Here is a 22005-nt window from a genome sequence, read left to right as displayed (position 1 = left end):
TACATTCCCTTCATACTACTACTAACAGCCACCTCTTTTATTTCCAAATACAATCATTCATGCATTCTTATTCTTATGAACTCGACACTTTTAGGTTGAAAAGTTTTTTTGTAATCTCATACTTTTTGTATGTCTGTCTGTCCGGAACACGCTAACTTGACAGAATTAAACGTTTACCTTATAGACTGGTTCACTTTTATAGAAAGCAGCCGTTTAACAGGTTCTAGGGGCATTTCAGACAACATTTTGCCAAATAGGCGTTTTTTACTAATTTGGACCTGCTGAACACGAATATCGATGTTGGCACCTCGAAATCTGAACAGGAAGTTCAGAATTCAAGATGGCGACCAATTTCCGAAAATGTTGATCTTTTCTCTCATGCGACCGATTTTTTCGATCTAAAAACGGATTATAATGTTATTCCTAACGGAGGTACGGCACGATAATGATAGTGAACAAATGTTTAAACAATCGATTCCATAGTTTTTCTAACGTCAAAGTGTGTAAAAGTGTGTAAAACTGGAAACCTTTTTTATAATACTATGGCTACTGTTTAAATTTCTTCACAGCATGTAATTATTAAATTATTTCTGTTTGGGCAAGCATCTTGGTTCCTGTGCGTCGTGTGATAGATATCCGCGTTGTTCCATTACCTCACATTTGGAAGAATTTCCTTTCATTGGAGGAAAACAAAAGAAATCTGATCGAGTTCTTGTCGCATCACTTTGAAAAGGCCTCATTTGACGGCGTACTGGTGATTGCTGGAGGCTTCAGTGATGAAAGAAAAGTTTTCTGTAACCGTCAGACGACACAGATTTCCTCCTTAGAAGCTTTTCACAAGGAAGCGGATACTAGGATAACGCTACAGATACAGATGTATTTCTGTTGCTTCTTCATCACTTCGAGAAAATACTGGCAAACTAAGTTTGGTTGCTGACCGGTACTTCAAGAAAGATAGTCTTTGTTCCTATCCATAATGATGTGCAGAGGAACTAGCCAAAGGGAGTAGTAACGAATATCCTGTCCTTTTACGATATCACAGGAATAGTGATGTCACGTCATTGCTGTTGTGAATTTCCACGCTTGGATGCATTTATTTTTGTTTATTTATTTATTTTTGACCTTTCTTTTAAGCAGGGAGGTTTCAGACAAGGCTGGTCTACCAACCAAACCCACTAGACATTTACAAATATCTATATCCGAACCCGGATGTGAACCAGGGAGTGTTTCAAAAGTGCTATCTTTACTGTTCACGCTGGGCATCATCCCCTCAGCGAGAAGATATATCTTTATAAAAGGTTGGATATCATAACTAGGTACATGAAACTTCACTTGTTCAGGGGTATCGGCTTGACTCGCATATTTTAGGTGGCGTCTTTTCTTCCCTTTAGGTAGCTGATACCATAGTTTCCACCGACGGTGCGCGTCACGCTTAGTTCGGTAGGGAGAAGTCGCTACCAGACGTCCGTTTGAGAGAATCCCCACGTGTCTGGCCCCATCTCGGTTAACCAAGTAGGACTTCCCAGAGTGAAGAAGCATTGCCAGGTTTCAGGAGCTGCGAAGCTTTAGATCTAACAATTCTGTACTCCATTCTCTTGGGATTCCGTCTAACCTTCTCTAGCATTTCGCATCCATTTCCATAATTACGGCATATCAGGTGTAAATCTCAAGAGGTACTTCTTTGATCTTAAACTCTGAAATGTCGCTCAGACTAGCATATCTATCCTTGATTTTCTGGGGAAAGAATTGAAAATGGTATATTCCCATTCTTACAACGTTAGATTAATTCCAAAGACTGCTCTAGATATCGTCCTTTGTCGTTGTAAATAGGATTGCTCGTCAAAACTTTGTTAAAATGTCGCAAGGTTCAATTGATTTGTACTACCTAATTCTCAAGAAGTCGATTGACCTAACACCATGAGAATAAGGTGTTCATAATTTTGTATTCACTTTTCTATATGCTTTCATACTTTAATCAAAGAGTAACTAATAACTTTTCTTACACTATGCTAATAATATTCTTTGCTTTAATAATAATAATATATCCCCAGTAGCGGTAATTAATACCTAGCAAAATAAGAATCTTCCACCGTAGTTTAGTTGAACTCCTTCATTTTTTTCATATAAAAATTAACGTAAAATTCGGAAGATTGTAGTTATCAAAACTTTACAAGGAGAATTATGCAATATAAACGCATGGCGGGAATACTTATACTTATATGTCAGGATTACTACCTAGAAACAATCGTTTTGCAAGTCCTCCTTTTGGTAAGGGGAGCTAGGAATTTCGTAATTCTTAATTTTACCTTTGAATATAAATCTAATTTTATATTCAAAGATTTTACGCATTCCTGCCGCTAAAAAAACTATTACATTATTGTAAAAACAATAATTAACTATTATTATCGTGACGTAGGTACGTCAGGAATACCATTATAATTCGTTTTTAGATCGAAAAAATCGGTCGCATGAGCGAAAAGATAAACATTTTCGAAAATTCGCCGCCATCTTGAATTCTGGACTTCCTGTTCAGATTTGGAGGTGCCAACATCGATATTCGTGTTCAGCAGGTACCAATTAGTAAAAAAAGCCTTGTTGGCCAAATGTTGTCTGAAATGCCCCTAGGACAGAGAATCTTCGCAAAGTGAACCAGTCTATTATATATAATTCCTATAATACAGAGAGGAATCTCTGAAATTCCGAAACGTTCGCGTAGCTAATACGAAAAGCGTTCAAGAATAAACTTCTTTAATTAATTACTCGGCCTGGCAAACATCTGGAAAAATTAGAGCGCATCCAGGAGTACCTCTCACGACTGCATCTGATAACCTTCACTGCAACTCATAAAATTACTTGCTACTAATTATACTCACTTGATTTGCCGGACGGAAGTTTCGGAAAACGGAGTTCTAATTGACACTCATTGGCTCTTTGAATTTAAGTGCAATCGGCGAGGTCAAGATAACAAACTGCTATCTGTAAACGCACGGCCTTCTAGTCGTAAACAGCTTCTCTATCCTGGGTTTACTTTTAACATGCGAATCTAAAATCGGTTTTTCTAATGAAGCTGTATTTATAAATATTAAATCGGCGTCATTTTCTCCGTGCCAAAAGCTGTCGGATCTTACAAAGCTAATTACAGTTTCTTAGTGACGAAGTGCCCAACTTTCGTTCATATACAGAGTGGTCATCGTAAGGCGGTTAAACTTCGGAGCGAGAGAAATTGATCCCGACACCTAGTGTCTCGTTATTAATTATTATGCACTTTAAGTACAGTGGAATTGAGTGCGCTTAAAACTCCGTAGTTAAACCCTGCTGTAAATATTTGTGTACCTTAATTATAGTTATTCTAAATTGACTTACGTGATACACTCGAACCGCTTTAAGATCATAATTATTTCAAAACCAGTCATATGTATTTTGCTGCACTCAACTACGTTAATTTAAAGGTTAGAATCTAAATTAGGACTGCAACCTGTCAAAACGATTTAGGATCCGTTCAATTAGAATTTTTTTCCATTTTATGTTGTTAATTAATATTTTTACAAGATTTATTTTACTTTGTGTGATTATCTGAACCCAAATCTCCGACCTGAGTAGACCATCAGGGACCAGTTTGCGCATAAATCTAACCTATACCAGAATTATTTATAAAAGCCGGATTACTGGATTCCAGTGGGCGAATAAAGAGTACTGTAATACCCTTTTGATCCAGTTTGCCTTGCAACATTAGAGAAAAGATTATTGTGTTGTTTGCATTTCAAAGAGAATCCCTTATTTGGATGCCCACTTTTCAAATCGTTGGATCGGTCGAGATAAGAAATGGTATACGACCAATGAGGATATGAAACAAAGAATCCCACATAGTACACGACTTATGGAGCATCCCGTATTCTTAAAAATATTTTTAACACTTTAGTTTAAAACATTTTCATCTAAACCATTTGGGCGCTATCAGCCACCTACAGAATGGTACCTCATCCGTATATTAGAATTACACTAGCCTGCGCGATTCGCAACTCCAAAAAACGCAGATGTCTAAATTCCCACAGTTGTGTAAAAGAATTCGCAGAAAGACCAGACAACGGCAATTATAGGAAGTGCTGCAAATTGTATGAAAACGCTGATAGAACTATAATTTTCAATAAGGTTCGACTACTAATCGGTAGCACCCGTAGAAAACAAACTGAGAGAAACTAAAATTTAATGATTCGAATCCGAAATTACCGTTTCTAAACAGGAAACTCACAATGTATATGAAAATAAATTTTATTATTTCTAAAAAAGTTGGATATATAGAATACTTTTTTTTGCTGTTTTCGAATAATTCTTTATATAATTTACGAACTAAAAGCAACTGTAGTGAATTATGAATGGGACAATCCTGTCGGTACTGTCTATCTTGATTTGAACGGTACACCTGTTTCCGATTTATTACTTCCCAGTTTACTGAATAAATCACCAAGCATAGCGAAGTCTCTCTATTATAATATAGGCTGACTAAACTCTTCCAAAGCTACAACATCACTATCAAACTTATCATGTTGTAATTATTAGCACGAACTCCAAACATCCATTTTTGGGCTAATGTTAATTATAGCTGCAGAAGCAGATTCATTAATTAATCCAACATGGAGTGTTGTATGGTATGTACATATATAGACTAGTTAAACAGGTGCGGGTTACATCAATCACGTTGGAAAGACATATTCGATCCGACCGATAGGACTCCCCCTTAAAGGCTCTTGTTAACTTAATTTTCGGTACAGATTACTCGACGTTTGTACTATTAATTACACAGTGATTGATTATCCTTTATACGTATATTAATCATAGTTTAATGAAATTTGGTTATCGAACCGTGGAAAGTCACTATTTTGCCTCGAACGGCGGTAAGGTATAAATTAACACAACGTAATGGCATTAGAAAGTATCAAAAATACGTATTTCGGAAATAAATAAATCAACTGTTGTTCGGAGACGCAGCGGCAAGTCTAATTTAGTGTTACATTATAGTAAAAAGTCGGTCTCCAACCCGTTCCGCGTCAGTTGGGGAATTTATCGGATATCTCTAGACATTTCTTCCAGCGCTTCCTCCTTCGCTGTTTTCCGAAATGCATTTCGACTCTCTAAATCGTGAATTAGCTGACCCGAGTGCACGTAGACAACCAGCAATTGCATAATTCGGGCAATTCTGGAATCCGGCATTGTATTAAGATGCGCCTCATAAAAGCTACGAGATTACAAATTCCGGAACTACAAACCGGAAATGGGCGAGGACCGCAGCGTCGAGGTACGGCATGATGGAAAACTTAAACATTTTAAACGCGGCGGTAAAAGCAAAACGCCTATAATTCATCGGGAACAATGCCGCTTAGACGTTTATCGTTCCAAAATTTTTTTGAATAAAAAGCGGATCATTTATATTCATTGGGCGAGTGCTATCAGCGTTAATGCGATAACTATGAACACTTCTGTTGTTAGAATGGTCCATGAAAGTCAAATTTGTGGCGCGCTAATGGCTATTTGAGAGATATTAAGGTCCAAATGAAGTCATGGCAACTTTGGTTTTAGAACTTCGAGAATCGCACGTATTACAAAGACATTAACTTTTCCAACCCCTACCTTCATTCGTAATTCTACATTTGTTTTTATTGCGACTCGAAAGCAAGCACGCATTGTACATTGTACAATAGCATTGTACTAGACATCAATATTCATTCCATATTTATGAAGATAAAGAAAGAATAGAAAATACGAGGTTTATGTTCAAACTAAAGCGATTTGGGAAGTCGCACTAATAAAAACCAAAATAAAACTTTTGCGATAAATTATATCATAACGTGAGACTATGTGATTGTATTTTATTACGAAAATAGTTTATCCGTATTAAAAAAAAATTATAAAGCCCCAGATCAAAATGTTACATTTATCACAACCAATGACACTCTTCAAAGTTTTGTGTAGCATGAATCGTATTATATTTTATGTATACGTTCGTGGATTAATACTTAATGTAAACATTTTACAAATAGAAAGGCATTTGATTTTGACTCGCTGAATTGTTTCACATTTAATTTTGTTAGATTAGTTTTAATAGCATCAGGCTTCAATAAATGACAACCGGGGCTAAAAGAAATTTGCGGAAAGGTTCAGGACGCGTGTTATCCTTTTATTCTGTAAGTTTTTAAATTACTCACCCTAAAAGTAGTTCAAATTTATCGTACGTAAGAACATTAGTTAGACAGCTTTATTATAGCGAAGTCTGTGGCGAAGTTAAGTTCACCTCGGAGAAATGCGTTCCTGTTGACCATTATCTTATGATGTGCCGTTTAGGTCATAAATATGCTTATAAAAATAAATTAAACAATTATAGCAAACGAGCTCCTGGATATGACATGTAAAAATGGCCTTCCTTATTTTTTGGCCTACATTGCCAATTTACGAATTCCGATCTACAGATTTGAGAATCCACATGCAAAATTTCATCGTAAACGGTCCATTCCTTCTCGAGATATCGTGCTAACAGACAGACGGACAGATATGTAGATATGTACAGATGAAAGGAAAATAGTACCCTCCTTAGCAGATTTACGATCTGTTTTATGTTGTCATACAGTAAATTCATTTCTCCTTTCAAATGTCTTTAAAAAACATAGTTCCGATACGCTATCGGATAGATCGTAATGTTGACAAATTTTTCGTATCTTGTCAAATAAACACGATATGGAAGTGACCGTCGTATCTCGAACGTACTGTATATGAATTTGTGATAAACGGTTCCTCATAGTAATGGGTATTGCACGACAGAAGATCCCCATCTACCCGCTTTTCCTGTGGGTTTCTTAAATTACTTTTTATTTGAAAGTGCCATTGAAATAAAAAAAATATATACGACACATGCTGCATATTAATCCTTTAAAATTGAATATTATTTGTTTTGTGTATTAGTGCTTGTTTACAATGAACGTATACGTAAGAAATACATAAAACTTAAAAATTTCGCAAAGTTGAACTGTATAGAAACATACGAAGGTGTTTACAATGAACGTAATTTTTACGTACGTATACGTAAGCGATATGGAAGTCTTGCGCATAGTCGCAAAAGTTGAAAATGGTTCAAAGTTACGTACGGTCAAAGATCATACTACTATGTAGTACAATATTTGGTTTATTGTAAATAGCGAAGTAAATTTACGGAAACGATACGAATATGTAGGTACGAGTTACGGTTTATGAAATATTTACGTATATGTTCATTGTAAACAAACACTTAGAATTTCATGAAAGAATTGGGTCAAACGGTTGGCGAAATGAATTCCTGCAAATTACCTTGGTACTAAACCTGCGATGGATGGTTAAGATTTCCGAAACCCAAGAAATCATTTTCTAATCCGTTCGTTAACACGACAGTGTTTTAAGCTTTTATTGCGAAGGTGTGTTAAATTACAGCTTAGAGAAACCGGTTGGCGCAGGAATGGTATTGATGACTTCCAATTACTACGTGAACAGCTTTTGGCCGGAGAAAATTGAGCCATTTCCTTACAATGTGTACTTAATGATTATCACTGCGTAACTGCAATCGAATACCGAGCATAGTGGTAGCAGCAATTTTATTAACGTTTCTATTGAAACTTTCTTTTGCACCGAAAATAAAATTCCAACCCCGAAATAATGTAATGCCGTAAGCATAGAAAAAAAATGAAATGTTCATAACGGAATTGTCGTCCTTCGGAAAAAAAAAACGAAAAGTTGATGCGGTTATAAAATCAGGATTGATTGGATTAAATTTCGGGGGTAGATTCGATTTGATTTTCGTAGTTCGTTTTGAGCACGCATCGCTGATTAGTTGCGGTTGATTTTGATTCGGCAAAAAAGAACTAATTAATTGTCCGGGCGTTAGGTATTTTCGTTTTGAATTTTTTAATCCGCGACATATTGAAATTTTAAGCGGATTAACACAAAATCTGCTCTCTTCTCGGATGTGTTGTTTGAATCGGGTCGTAATTTTTCCATCAGCTTACCGTCGTTAAATTGAGCGTGAAATTTGAATTCGTAGAATTTGGCAGAAAAATCGGTCATGCATTGCCTAAGCATTTATGTGTTAGAAGAGGTTTTTTTTATTCACGTGTGCTTTGTGAGTTGTAACGCAAATCGTAATATTCGAGAGGCTGGGTAGGATTTAGCTACATGCTACATAATACCTATTAATATATTATACCTATTCAAAGTCGTTTTCATCAACTGACAAAGCTTTATGACTGAAGTAAAGTAAGTAACGTTTACACGTAATTACACTACCGTCCACACTGATTCTGAGAGGACTGTCCAGGTAGGAAACATGTAATTTATAGGAAATGGTAAATAAAAACAGAACAGTATTTAAATTCCCCTTACTTTGCGGAAGTTTGGCTTTTTATCTCATTTTTAAATTCTGAAAATTAAAACTTGGCGCTGTGGTTCCAAAATAAATAATTGAATATGTTGACAAACTAAAGCCGATCTAATTCAATTCTCCTTTACTTTGGATCTCATTGATTTGCTTCCTATAAATGCCTAAAACACAACCCCTGTCTCGTGGTCACGTTTCATGTTAATTTCGCTCAGTTAAACTTATCACAATAAACTCCTGGTAATTTTTTACACCAAATATTTACAGACAATCCTACCATATGGCTTTTTAAATGCATTGCTTATGCTTTTGAAGATCATCAAACAGAGCAACCAATTTGTTGTACGACAACATAAAATAGGCGTATGGTTGATGTACAAAAAATGGAGGAATTCGTGATTCAATATTTAGAAAACTTATGAAATAACACAGAATAGACCTACATCAACTTGTTCAATGTTTCGTTTTGAAGATTTACTTTTCGCGATACGATCTACCTGACACCGCGCACCCTGATAGGTGATAGCACACAGTGTGCTAGATTTCATAAGTTTTCTAAATATTGAAGCACAAGTTTCTCCATTTATATCCACGCCACATGATTATTTTATGTTTTCGTACAAGAAATTGATTGTTCTGTTCAATGGTCTTAAAAAACATAGGCATTGCATTTGAAAAACAAAAGTTACCTCGATTTCCAGTTAAACCGTAAATGATATCGAAAGTTTCAATACGCAATGGAATAGATCGTAATGTGCTCTACTGTTCTAAAGGTAGCATTCTCAAAATGTAAAAAAGTATTTAACAAAATTATAAAATATTCTTAATTTTGAATATTGGGCTTCGCTTTGCGAGATTTGAGCAATATAGTATTGATTCAAACGTATTTATTGGGTATCGATACAGAACGTTCCTGCCTTTTCTTATCGAAATTGGTAGACAAATACTCAGTCTCTTTAGATTGTATCCTTTTCTTTGGAGAAGAACTTAAGAGAATATGTAAACGTGGCAGGTTAACGAAGAACATACTGGGAAGATGCCAAACTAGCTTAAATTGTATTCTATCTTTTATGTGTAAATAAAGTTGAGCAGGTACGGGATGTGTTAAGTATCAAATACCTGCAGATACAGTCGGGAAAATGATTTGTCGTGCAACCGGAGCACTTATCTCACAAAAAAATAGTTTTTTGGTCATTTTTTAGGTGTCGATTGCTCTGTTATTAATGATGTTAGAAAAATGATTGGAGGAAATTATGTGCTTAATAATTCAGTGTTTGAATTAAGCTGTCACTTTTGACTGATGACACAAAGCTTAATATTTTCTAATGGGCGTTTGTTCTTTCGATTTTCGATTTGTTCAAGTTGCAGTAATTTTTTATAAAGCTCGATATCTTACAAAAATTTTTTTTTGTTATTCTTTCGGTATCAATAGCCCTGTTTTGTGGGTTAGAAAATTGCGCAAAGAAAATAATTGGAGGAAATGTCTCATACATCCAAATCAACACATGAGTCTCCCTTCTTCTAATTTTGGAAGACTGATTGCAGTTTGGATAACAGAAGGGTACATATCTGTTGGTGCGATTAAGGTTTTTGTTCATAGAGTACATTTATTTTAAAAGATTCAAATTATTTCAAGAATTGTTATTACAAAAAGAATGAAAATAAAGATTAAGACCGTGCTAGTTGTCAATACCAGACAGACGGACGGCATTAACATTCATTCTAGGTTTTTTTGTGTGTACCTGTGTATAATTATAGCCCATTTTTTATAGCTGAAATTCTAGATCCGTTGTTGGTGTCGCCGTATGCATTATTTAAAAATTTTACCAAACATTTCAACGAAGATAATTGCACATTTAAAATTATATATATACAGTGTGTCCACGGATTGAGTACACATAAGGTGTGTGACAAATTTTTTTAGAGTTGGATTTTCATGTTCCGAGGATCTTCTCCTGCGTAGTCTCAAACTAAGATATTGAAAAAATGAGCCAAATCAATTAATATACAGGGTGTTTTTTGCCGAATTTTAAAAATTAGTCAGGAGCATAAATGTATTACAAAAATTGTTTAAAATTAAAAGTTATGGGAGACTTTCAATTTTCATACAAATCAGCCTACTTTGATTTTTTTCATCAGCATCCAATACTTTTGAACTCATGTTTGTAAAAATCAAAGCAGGCTGATTTGTATGAAAATTGAAAGTCTTCCATAACTTTTAATTTCAAACAATTTTTTTAAATAAAATAAAGACAGTTTACTAATGACTAATTTTTAGAATTCGGCAAAAAAAAACGGCTAGTATATTAATTGAATTGGTTACTTTGAGCCTAAGCAGCAGCGACCCTCAGAACATGAAGATCCAAAAAATTTGTCATATACACCTTATGTGTACTCAATCCGTGGACACACTGTATATCCACAACAGAGCAAGCGCTATACCTTGATCAATTAAAAAGGTTTTTCTCGTCATACGATCAAATCGTTAAATTCAAGCACAAAGAAATTACAGTTTAACATGAATGGATTTCTGAAAGTAAAGAAAAAACACCGACACGTAACTGACATTCACGTCCTTCATGAATAATTTTCATTTCATCAGATACTACACGTATAAAAAATTCATTTGGAGAAGTAAATGTCGCAGACTAATTGCGTAAGGGACTGCCGTTGTAATTAGAAATCGTCTGTCACTCCAGAACAGACACGACTGTAACTGGGTCAGGTTTTCATTTAGTAACCACACAAGTGCTAGTAAATAGGAAAATGGAAATGGTGTATTTGTCACTAATGATCGTAGACTGGGCCTTTTAACATCGAAATTATATGCGTGGATTCGCTTAAAATTATCAGTGTGTGTGTCCCTCGTTATTGGGGCTACTAAAATCCAAGCGTAGTTAATTCGTTAGTAGTTACCATCAAAAGTTACTACAACCGAATCAATTACATGTATGAAGAATTTCATACGGGAAGCAAAAATACGTTCCGCTTTAACGGGATTTTTATCCTGGTCAAAAGACACTTTTAGTAAATGATCCTGGTCATTCGTTGTGGTAAACTGACACTGAACGCAAGTTAGGAAAATGCACATTTTTTGCAGTAGTTTATGAAGAAGTATCTAAAATATTTACTGCCACATCTTCGTCCAGGTTAATAATAATAGGAACAACCTCTGATTTTATCGTTCATTCCAATTACTCACACATTCCCGGTATGTTTAATTGAATTTTTCCACATTATAGGTGCTACTGTATCTAACGCTTCTTTCCACATGCATAAGCAGATTTCAATGGTGGTCCCTACCAATACGCGTGTTATAATTTTTTTGCAATGTCCCATATTAATTCGAAAAAAGTTCGTTGTAAGGGAGTTTATTATACTTCGAGTGGTGATTTTCTTAAGAGGATAAAACGCTACACGCCCTTTAAATGCATCAGCACTACACACATAACACCCCTCCGCGACTAATCGATATTTGTACGGACCTTACAAATATAGCGCTAAGAATTTTTTTCGTCCAGAATTATCGCTTAAGGAGGAGGATCAGGTTTGGGACAGGTTTTCTGTTACTCCAACTCGGCGGTACTTTTTTCCTAACAACGGCGTAAGTGATGTCGATAAATCGGAGTAATTAGTAGAAGTGATCCTATGCATATTCGCTAGCTGACAACTTGGACTGATTCAGTTCAAATTGATGCACAAAATCTAACGCCTTAACTGAACTAAAACACTCCTGCTGGCCAGATCATTTAATCCTACTAGTAAACAATGTAACGATTAATTCCAAATAAATTTTTTCTTTAAATAAGCACGAAAATATACGCTGTTCTAGTACAATTTATCAATACTTCGCATATAAACGCAAGTAATAAAAATAGTACCTTATTACTGTTGAAGTCGTCACTGTTGATAACTTCGGTGGATCGGATTGGGTTTCAAGCTGACAGCTGTGTAGCGACTCACGTCTACAGGTTGGGTTCAAGGTGTTTCATACTGTTGACCTCTACTAAATAGCTTTTACATCGTGGTTTTTTAATATGGGATTAAATACCCAAATGCTAGGATTCTCATACTAATTATCCTAGGCTTCAATAACAAACACGCTAGTTTTCCAAATAAGAAACCGCAAGCAAATATACTAAACAAGGCGCTGCTTTTCGGCCCAAAAAAGATCTTGTTTAAACGTCTCGAATTCGCCAAATGCAATAGATGAAATATATTACAGCTGAGCTTTACCTTTAAACTGGTTTCATAAAATAAATCGCAAAATTTTAGATTTGAATAAAAATTCAATTTGGGTTAAAACTCCATTGGATGTAGGTTTTCCGACGAATGCATTTTTTCACATTGTCTACGTTTCCATTTGGGGTTACAGTATTTGTTTCTGGTTACAGTTATTACTGATTACCAAAGTTGACCCTTACTGAAACGCATCAATTGGTGGAAATTCAACGACCCACTGGTGAAAATAAGATGTAATTGAATGGTTAATCAAGAGTAAAGTTCCATTATCATAAGCCTCAATCAAATGGTGAGAGCACCCTTTATGTATGCTTACGGATCGAATGAATGTGTGCTAGGCAAGGGATTCAATTTTGTAATTTCGATGATCAACTTTCATATAAATTCAATTAATACGCAGCGGCCTAATGGAATACGACGCCATTTACTTGTCGCCATAATTAATTACCTAAAAAGATGTCGAAATTGTTTTATTTCACGAACCGGCGCACAATAAACGAGTGCTTCATAATGAATACCTTAAAAAAAATGGATACATTAATCAACCACCAAAGTTAGGTCACACCTTTCGTAGCATGAATGGAAAAGGGCAAATTCTGTTATAATGTAACACGTCTACTAGTTAATTTACGAGCAATTAAATTCAAGTTCAACTATTCCTTCATGGGAAGTTTAACTTGGAGAAGTTAATATCGAATTCGCTATGATGTAGTGTGTGCTAAAAAGGGAATGTTCTAAATTAATTAAACACCTTGTGTTTAGTGAAATTTGAATTAATTGAAACTGTTTTGAACTTAATTACATTCTAAAGTCGAACTTTTCTGTTGCAGGATCAAATAAGATGGACGTTGTGAGGAACGTCTAAGGAACTTTTCCGGGGAAAGGCGTACGGTAAGCAATACTTCGATCTTTTGTTTCATCTTATTTTTAATACACCAATATGCACTTTTATGTAGTCCAAAGAAAATCTCACGGATGACGTAATCCTTTGTACGTGACATGAACGTATGGTACTCGACTTGCATCTCCTCGATATTTTCAATACAGGCATCCTTGACTGTTTGAAGTTGCATTAGTGAATTTAAACATTTGATGTCCTTATTACAGAACACAAATAGGGATGCAACCGACGTATTTACCATTCAATATTTTTATTTAGTCGGTAAAGCGAAGAGTTACATTTTTCCTTTTTTTATCTGTAGTTACTAAAAAATTCCATTGACGGATTTACCTCATTTTTATGGCCGAGGGCTTAAAGTAAAAAATGTCGGTGTATCTTTTTTACGGCATCCAAATGATTTCGATAGAAAGTTGCACCTTCGATCAAACTTTGCTATCGGGCGAAGTAATTCAATATTCAAACATTCTCCTTCGACGTGGAGTTCCAAAGATAGTTTATTTTTTCTTATTGTATTTTGTTTAAGAACCCTCCAATTCAAGTTTTTTGATTGGTATCTTCCGAACCCTTCCCCATACATCGAAAGGTAAAATATATTAATGTAAATTGTCCTACTGCTATGAGAATAATATAAACTGGCAGCTCTGTGTAATTTTAACAAAAATGTCATGTCTTATTTTGTACGCTTCATGAGAATTATATACTAAATGTACCGAAATGGATTTGTTTTACGAGACTTTGGCTTAATAGTATGCTGTTGGCTTTCCTTCAAAATAGCGTATGTGAAATGCTTTTAATGAGTTTTAATTGAGTTTGCGTTACGCAAATGCCGCTTAACTTATAGAGCGTGTTTACAAATAACGAAATGCACGATTTTACAATTAACACAATTAGGACGGCACACTTTAGAGAAGTTTCTAAAGCCTTCGTTTTCAAGCAGACACGAGTGCTGCAATTATATTAAGGGGATGTGCGAATCAGTTGCTCTTGTATCGGCTGTCCATTTACTTTTAGGTTCTATAATTTGATACACATCCGTTTGTTTCGTTATTTGCTGAACAACTGACGTGTAAATATTTAATGCTTTTATGTTTCTAAATATTTAAGAACGCCATTCGGCAGGATTGTGTAATCATATAGAATTTAGGTTGTGCCATGTCATGAAGGATTCATCTCGTCAAAAGGATTGAATGAAAGAATTTCTCCGAGTGTATCTTTACATGGAGCCAACCCAGTGGCGGATTCAGCTGGGGGAAACCCTACAACAAGTCAAAAAGACTTGCACCCTTTTAAATGTTATAAACAACTTCATTTACAGTATTTCCATTACATTCTCTACTTTCTGATTTTTCTAAAAATGTGGACTGCATACAATCTGTTCTCCGAAAAAAAATGGAGCATCTTGACGACCGCAGTTAATAAAGTTTTATATTCACAATGTGCCCCTCGTGAAATAGTTCTGTGGACCCGCCACTGCCAACCTCCTTCATGTACACATTATTAACACAGACAGTCTACTAATGAAGAAAACTCAAACAAACAAACCCTAGCTATTGTTACTACTTCGGGATCAAATTTATTGCAATACTTACCCTACATCGCACTTAAATTTTATCTACGAGACACTCTTCTTATATGCGGAAATCTGCATTATCTTTGTGTAACCATACCACACAGAATTCCCTTGTTTCAACACGATTCGAGATGCTGGAAGAGCCTATTCCTAGATTCGCCATTTGGTCTTTATGAGTAAGGCCCGAAAAACCTAAATTGTCACTTTTCCCTTGAGTAAACGACGCCCAAAAACCGTACAGAGTGTAAATCGAAAAGTAGAACATAGACGTTTAACATGGGAAATTACTTTTTCTTTGCGCAAACGTTTCCTAATTATTTTACGCAAAAATACTTCAAATAAAAGTTATAGAGATATAAATTCTGCATCTAAATCATGATTATTCTACCTCTTCTTGCACGCGAAAAAATTAATTATAAAGATTCTGTTTTGACGAGTTTTTAGTCTTAGTAGCCATGGACTATGATAAAAGAAAAACATAAAATGCTCTAAATTTTGTTGTTAAATTTCTCGAAGAACTTCTATGCAATTTCTGGAGAACATATAGTGAGACTCTGTAGAGATGCTTTAAGATAACAGAATAGTCTAGCAAAAATTATTAAGGATTTAACAAATTATCCGTCTGTGTGGCACAGTGGTAGAAGGTTGGGATACACAGCCGGAACGTCGGGTGTTCGAACCTGAGTTGAGCTGAATTTTTCATCTGTGGCAGAGATGGGAATTTCCTTAGATCAGTTTCGAGCATTCTGCCGGCTACTCCGAATTAGGTTTTCCTGCAGTTTTCCTAATTCGTAAGGTAAATACAGGTAAGAACAGCTTACAACCTTCTGCAGGGCACCTCTAAAAAGCATTTTTTTTCATTAATTGGTGGTCGTACAACAATCGTTATTTACACAAGTCAAAAAGATAAACAAATAACACAAAGCATACAGGAAACGGTTGACATGACAACAAACTCTATTTAAGTTTTTGAATGAACAGTAAAAATTCCTGAAATGGATAAGAAGCGTTCGTGATTAAAATCTTTCTTACAGCAGCTTTAAATTGGGATAATTCTAACCTTTTTATATTATCATCTAACGCATTGTAAAATTTTACACCCCAATAATTAGGACCGTTAAAGGATTTTTGAAGCTTAAATTGATTTAGGCGTAGATGAGAACTGTATCTTGTTGAATGCTGGTGGTTGATGGTGTTTGATTCATATGAACGAATAGTCTTTTTGACATAAATAAGACACGGCAGGTTTAGGATTTTTAATTGATTGGATTTCTATTATGAGTGGAATAATTAATTATTGTATTGTTAAGAATTTGATATCCACCCAGGGCGCCCTGCTTTTTTGTGGGGTGGTGAGAACATAGTTTTAAAGCCGTGATTCTTTGTTATAACAATATACAAGGTAAATCTTCCGATATACTGTAAGTGTAGGCATATTGGAAATTTAAATCTTCCCGATATGTAGTGTAGGTGCGAAAACTAGGAGATGCTGTATTACTGAAACTAAATCTCAACTTTTGCCAGATTAAATGGGTCGAATTTTTGTTGTTGCGTAATTAATAGCGAAAAACTCCTACACTGTGTCTCATTCATCGAAATTTCACTAACATTCCGTTTCCTTTCGTCATTTCTCTACAGTTTCTAGTCGAATAATTATAATTATCTAACAACTACTTCCTCTTAATGAACCTACTATAAACTGAGTAATTAAGCATAAATTTGTGTTTTACTATTACTAAATTGCGTCGTTTAAAAGGTATCATTTGTCACGGCCCTAGGACATTGTGATTGATAAATGTTCCGCTCAATATTGAAGCTGAAGTATTCCGTGTTTTCATTAAACGCATCGTAATGTCGAACCCCCTGACAATAAACACCGCACGCCATCCTATAATGCAAATTCCACAGGAAAGCTTCGTAATAAACAAGTAACCCAATTTATGCATATACATCAAAGAGCTTTTTTGGCCGTACCGTCAGATATAATTTTAATCTGAAACGCATGATGGTGCTGAAATAAAATCGATATTACTAAATAACGCGTGCCAGGAGGAAATTGTAACTTAACCCCCGTAGCGAAACCAATATCCTTGTATATACCTCGTTTTCCTCAATATTAAGCAAGCGCCTACCATTGTTTGAAAAATAATTACTGCCAAGATTATTTTCACACTCCTCTTGTCGTTTCGCCGAGAACTGTAAAGGCACAAGCCATATGAGAGGTTCGGTTTAATGAAAGTATTGTCACCACCGATTCGCATGAAAACCACTTCACTTACATTCTTGTACAGTAAAAACGCTGAATTGATTAATTAAGATGCAATTAAATCATTAATCATTATTTTAAAGGACATTTTTGTATCGAGGTCACTTGAATATTTGTTTCTGAATTTCAACCGCATGTATTTACGAAACCTTTTGGAGACTATCGCTCTTGTGAGTCTTTTCGATATTTGTGATTCGTTACGAAGATTTCACCTTCCGATACTCTGATTTTGTCTACGTTACTATTGTTACTACGAAGATTCTTCCCTGTTAGTTTGATTATGTTCTATCATTTAGTTCCTTTAGCTACCTTTGTAAATTAGTTTTTGAAGTTACCGAGATCAATTCCGAAACCGATTTTTATTTACGTTACTTTTATCATAACGAAGAATTTGTTCACCATAGTTTATTTACATTTTGAATTAATTAGATTTCATTCATTGCATAGAGATTTAGTTATGTGTGCGATTTGCACGGATGATTCGTTGTCGATCAAATTTTTTCTTTTCTTTAGTTAAAGTAAATTGAATTATTGGTTGTTATTGAGTGTTAATTAGTATTCGAGTTACCTGGTTAGTGTCAAACGTTAAACATTGCTATCGCAATATTTATGCGCCGCGTTATTTACTATCTTTCTTTTTTTTTGCATTGTTATCTGCTACATATAGGTAAGGCAGAAAAGTGTCCTTCTGAATTCAGACGGCCGTTACGACCAGAGTTCAAGGGTAATATATTTATTTTCGACGACTCCTTGATATGACGTTTGATTACTTACTGAAAACTAGCACCAGCATCGATCTTTGAATCAAACACACGTGCTTATCATATGTGCATGTAATGTACTCTTTCGGCATCAAGATAATGCGTTTGAAAGCTTTTACAACTCCAAATTTATGCATGTGTGAAGGATAATGTTGGGTACATTTTGCTTTAAAACTTTTGATTTAGATATAGGGTCCTACCTTAATGTCCAAAGTAGTAGTTTAAAAAGAGTTAGGTGCACGGACGGACGGACAACAATACAAACCTATAAAGAATCTGAGGATCCTTAATAATAATATATAAAATGCATACGTGCATTCGACGTAAATTATGTAAAATGTTATAAGCTTTTCCAAAAATTTTGTTGGCAGACCTCGTACGTCATAGTTGAAAATCTAGCATACGTGCTTAAGGAATCGTGAAATGTTCGAATCTCTTCTAAATAAGAAAACCAAAATTAAAAATCCAAGCACAAATTCAAATTATATGTTTGAAGGCTTCCTAAGTAGCGTCATTAATCATCTGGTAGTTGCGGTTTGAATTTTTAAGAGATACGTGTTCTACGTCGGAATTCTAATAATATTACCCATTACGAGAACACGACACTTACGGGATATAAATTTGTATAACTGAATTGAATCCACCGCTATATATCCGACCGGGTCTCGAATTGCACCAGTCAAATTTCGGTTGTCGATTGGCAATATTCCATCAACAAGTGGCCGATGAACCCGTCCCTGTCGAGGGTACTTGTCGATGGTGGAACACGCGTATATGTCACTTGAAAGCTGTGCCCAATATTAATTATGCAGCGCATACATCCAGTCCTTAACTCTTAACGAGAAAATATTGTTAAATAAGAAGCCTTTTTACAGGAAACGCGAATGAAATTCCTGCAACTGCATTTCTCTGGAAAACGAATAGTTTAGCTTTTCTTATGAAATTTTCATCTAGCATCCGTACAGGAAAAGTACAATTAATTACGAGTATATACATACAGTTCAAAGTTCCTTTTACATTACTTCAACGAAACATATTTCGTTTGCTCTTTTGAAGCCAATTGAGTTGTGATTCTATTAAAATCTTAATGTCTGCTGCATTATTACATTCCTGTTATTAAAATCGTAGTGTATTTTCAGCGTAACCCACTCATGGACTGGCGATTATGTCATCGAATTTAATTCATGTGTTTGTCTGTTTGAAGAATTTCGATAATTAAGTCATAGAAAAGTTTGATAAGTCATAAAAATTTTCTCAAACTGGTCCTGGTCACCCCCACAATACAAAATTTTATACAAAGCTTATCGGTCCTTGCTCCAGGTCAAGCGATTTTGAATCGATTTGTGAAGTCATGCGTAATCAGACAGATAAATCGGAAAACTCAAGAAAACGGGTGGTCGGTCACTCTAAAACATAATTATACGGCACACGGAAACGATAACGATCCCAAAGTGAGAACGGAAGAACAAATTAAGTAACGATATCTACTAGCTAAGGGAAAGCGAAATTTTCTGATTTTGTTTAAAACCATTTTTATTATACTTCATTGAAATCAGCTTATTTACACCTGTATTAGAAGTAATGGTATCTGGCGTTTTCCAGGCTAGCGCACGGAAAAACTTTTATTTCATACTATCTAGTAATCGCCGCTTTCCCAGACTGATTTGAGTCTGGTAATAGTATATTTCATTACCAGTCCAGAAAGGAAGATTTTCCCGTGGGCGCATGACGTTTCCCGTGTGAGGCGAAGCCGAACACGGGAAGTCATGCAAACACGGGAAAAGCCTTTCTGGACGTGTAATGAACGATATTTTTCATTATACCTCTCCGAAAATAACGGAGAATAATTATTTACATTGAAGTCCAAATCCAATTTGACAACAAATTCTGTTGCTTATGTCTTATGACGCTTAAACGCCCATTATCTTCAACATCATTAATAAACGAGCGAATTAATTGTCTCGCCTGCATGCTCCGAAAATTCCGAACACTAAAATAACGTTAGTAAGTCACCATTTTATACTTACAGCTTGATTCAAATATTGCTCCCTTGTTATAGGTACATATTGAACTTTTGATTTTTTGGGATGTAGCCGACCGTCTGACGTTTCAAAAAGGCGATGGTTTTGCACAATCTGCTACCGTTCACATTTTCTTTTATCGCAAGACAATTCTTAATCACTGAAAACCTACCCCATAACGTACTTTTTTCACGTTTTCTTCAACGGACCAGTTACAAAATGTTTATTTTCCTTTTCCCATCTCTCTTTTGATTTCGCTGGTAATAGTTGGGAACTGGTTTCTGCAGCTTCTCTTAATATATTAGCGGGAATTTCGACTTCATCAAAGTCCATTTTTAACACAATGGTAAAAAATCGGTTGACAATTATTATAAATGTCAAAGTCAAGCCGCGGTATGCATGGCAACGTAGGTATGGGATAAGGATAGCTATGGCAAACTTGATTATTCGTAGCGCACCGGAAAAAATTTCCAGTGCGCTCGCACGGGAAAACCCTACTTTCGGTGCGCTTGGGATACATGAAAAGACAATTCTTTCGGAGAGGTATAATGAAAATCGTATTTTACCAGACTGAAAATTTTTACCAGACTGGAAATTTTGCCTAGCAACCGCAACTGACATCCATCTAAACGTGATATTTGATTGATTGATTGATATTTGTCAAACTACTGTCAGATCAAACAAATCAAGTGATCGACTTTTGCTTTTATTTTAATGTGTACCTACAACATTCTAATCAAAATGGTTTTTTAATAGAAATAGAGCAGTATGAAATAAAATGTTTTACATTATTTGTATGTTATAGTATATTAAGTATGGAGAACGGTAAGGGATTTTTACCGTTCGAAGACAATTGTTTGGAGGAGGAGCGGAGCGACGACTCCAATTATTGTCTGAGAACGGTAACCCTTAACGTTCGACGTGCTTATAACATTTTTTGCGCGATCGAAATTAAAATTATTCAACCAATATAAATATGCACTAAGAAATTAACGAGCAGAATAAATCGAAATGATCGAAGTGGTATGGTGTACATCACTAGGTAACCAGTTTAATTGTCAAAATTGAAATTAATAATTTCATAAAATTGTGCATGTGTCTGATGTAGTTTGCTAGCTTTGCACTTCCTTTATGACTTTATGAGCCAGGTATTTGCCGGTGGCCGAATGGTATGTCGAAGATTAAATTAAAGATTAAATGTAATGTAAGACTGTTAACATTGAACTGATTGTTTTTAAAAAGGCGTCGGTAAGTATTTTTGTTGTTCTGTTTTCAGATCGGTAAGTAATTTTGGCGTCGTCGTAATCATAGCAACTGGTAAATTCCACTTACTGTCATGGAAACACACATGGTAAATAGTCAGAAATGACCGATCGCGCAAAAAATCAGTTAACGTTACTCGTTTCGAAACATCTCACTCGTTAACGTAAACCTTGATTTACCATACTCATATGTAAATAACTATTCCCGGTCCCTTTGATTCTTTCCGTGCGCTGAATATAAATACCCAAAATATTGCTTTAAAATACAAATTTACAGGGAAGTAAACTAATTTTCAGAAAATCTATATGGGTTGTAATGTTTCATATGTAAGTGTTTTGCGTTTTAATTCGTAGATGTTTGAATATTTAGATAAACTTCTTTGAGAATTTGTGACATTTTTTGACGTTTCGTCAACCTTATCCGAAATAAACTAATTAAACAAATCGCCTTTGAAATGATTTGAGAGTAACCATGAAAACGCATGTTACAAAATAAAAATGTTAACGAGTTTGTTGTTTTTTATGTTATCGATTTAAAAGAAGTATAATAAAAAATATCGTTCATTACACGTCCAGAAATGCTTTTTCCG

The 22005-nt window shown here is 35.2% G+C and overlaps 1 long non-coding RNA gene across 1 annotated transcript in view; it reads left to right on the top strand.

The window, feature by feature from the left end:
• The window catches only part of LOC116169307, a 123686-nt gene that overhangs the window by 88878 nt on the left and 12803 nt on the right, over positions 1 to 22005 (top strand). Inside the window, exon 2 of the long non-coding RNA XR_004144930.1 lies at positions 13465 to 13525. This is a non-coding gene — a long non-coding RNA (uncharacterized LOC116169307). The remainder of the gene's footprint in view (positions 1 to 13464; positions 13526 to 22005) is intronic.

The sequence above is a fragment of the Photinus pyralis genome, unplaced genomic scaffold (assembly GCF_008802855.1).
Source record: "Photinus pyralis isolate 1611_PpyrPB1 unplaced genomic scaffold, Ppyr1.3 Ppyr1.4_LG4, whole genome shotgun sequence".
Lineage (NCBI taxonomy): Eukaryota > Metazoa > Arthropoda > Insecta > Coleoptera > Lampyridae > Photinus > Photinus pyralis.
This window is presented reverse-complemented; position numbering and strand designations above follow the sequence as displayed.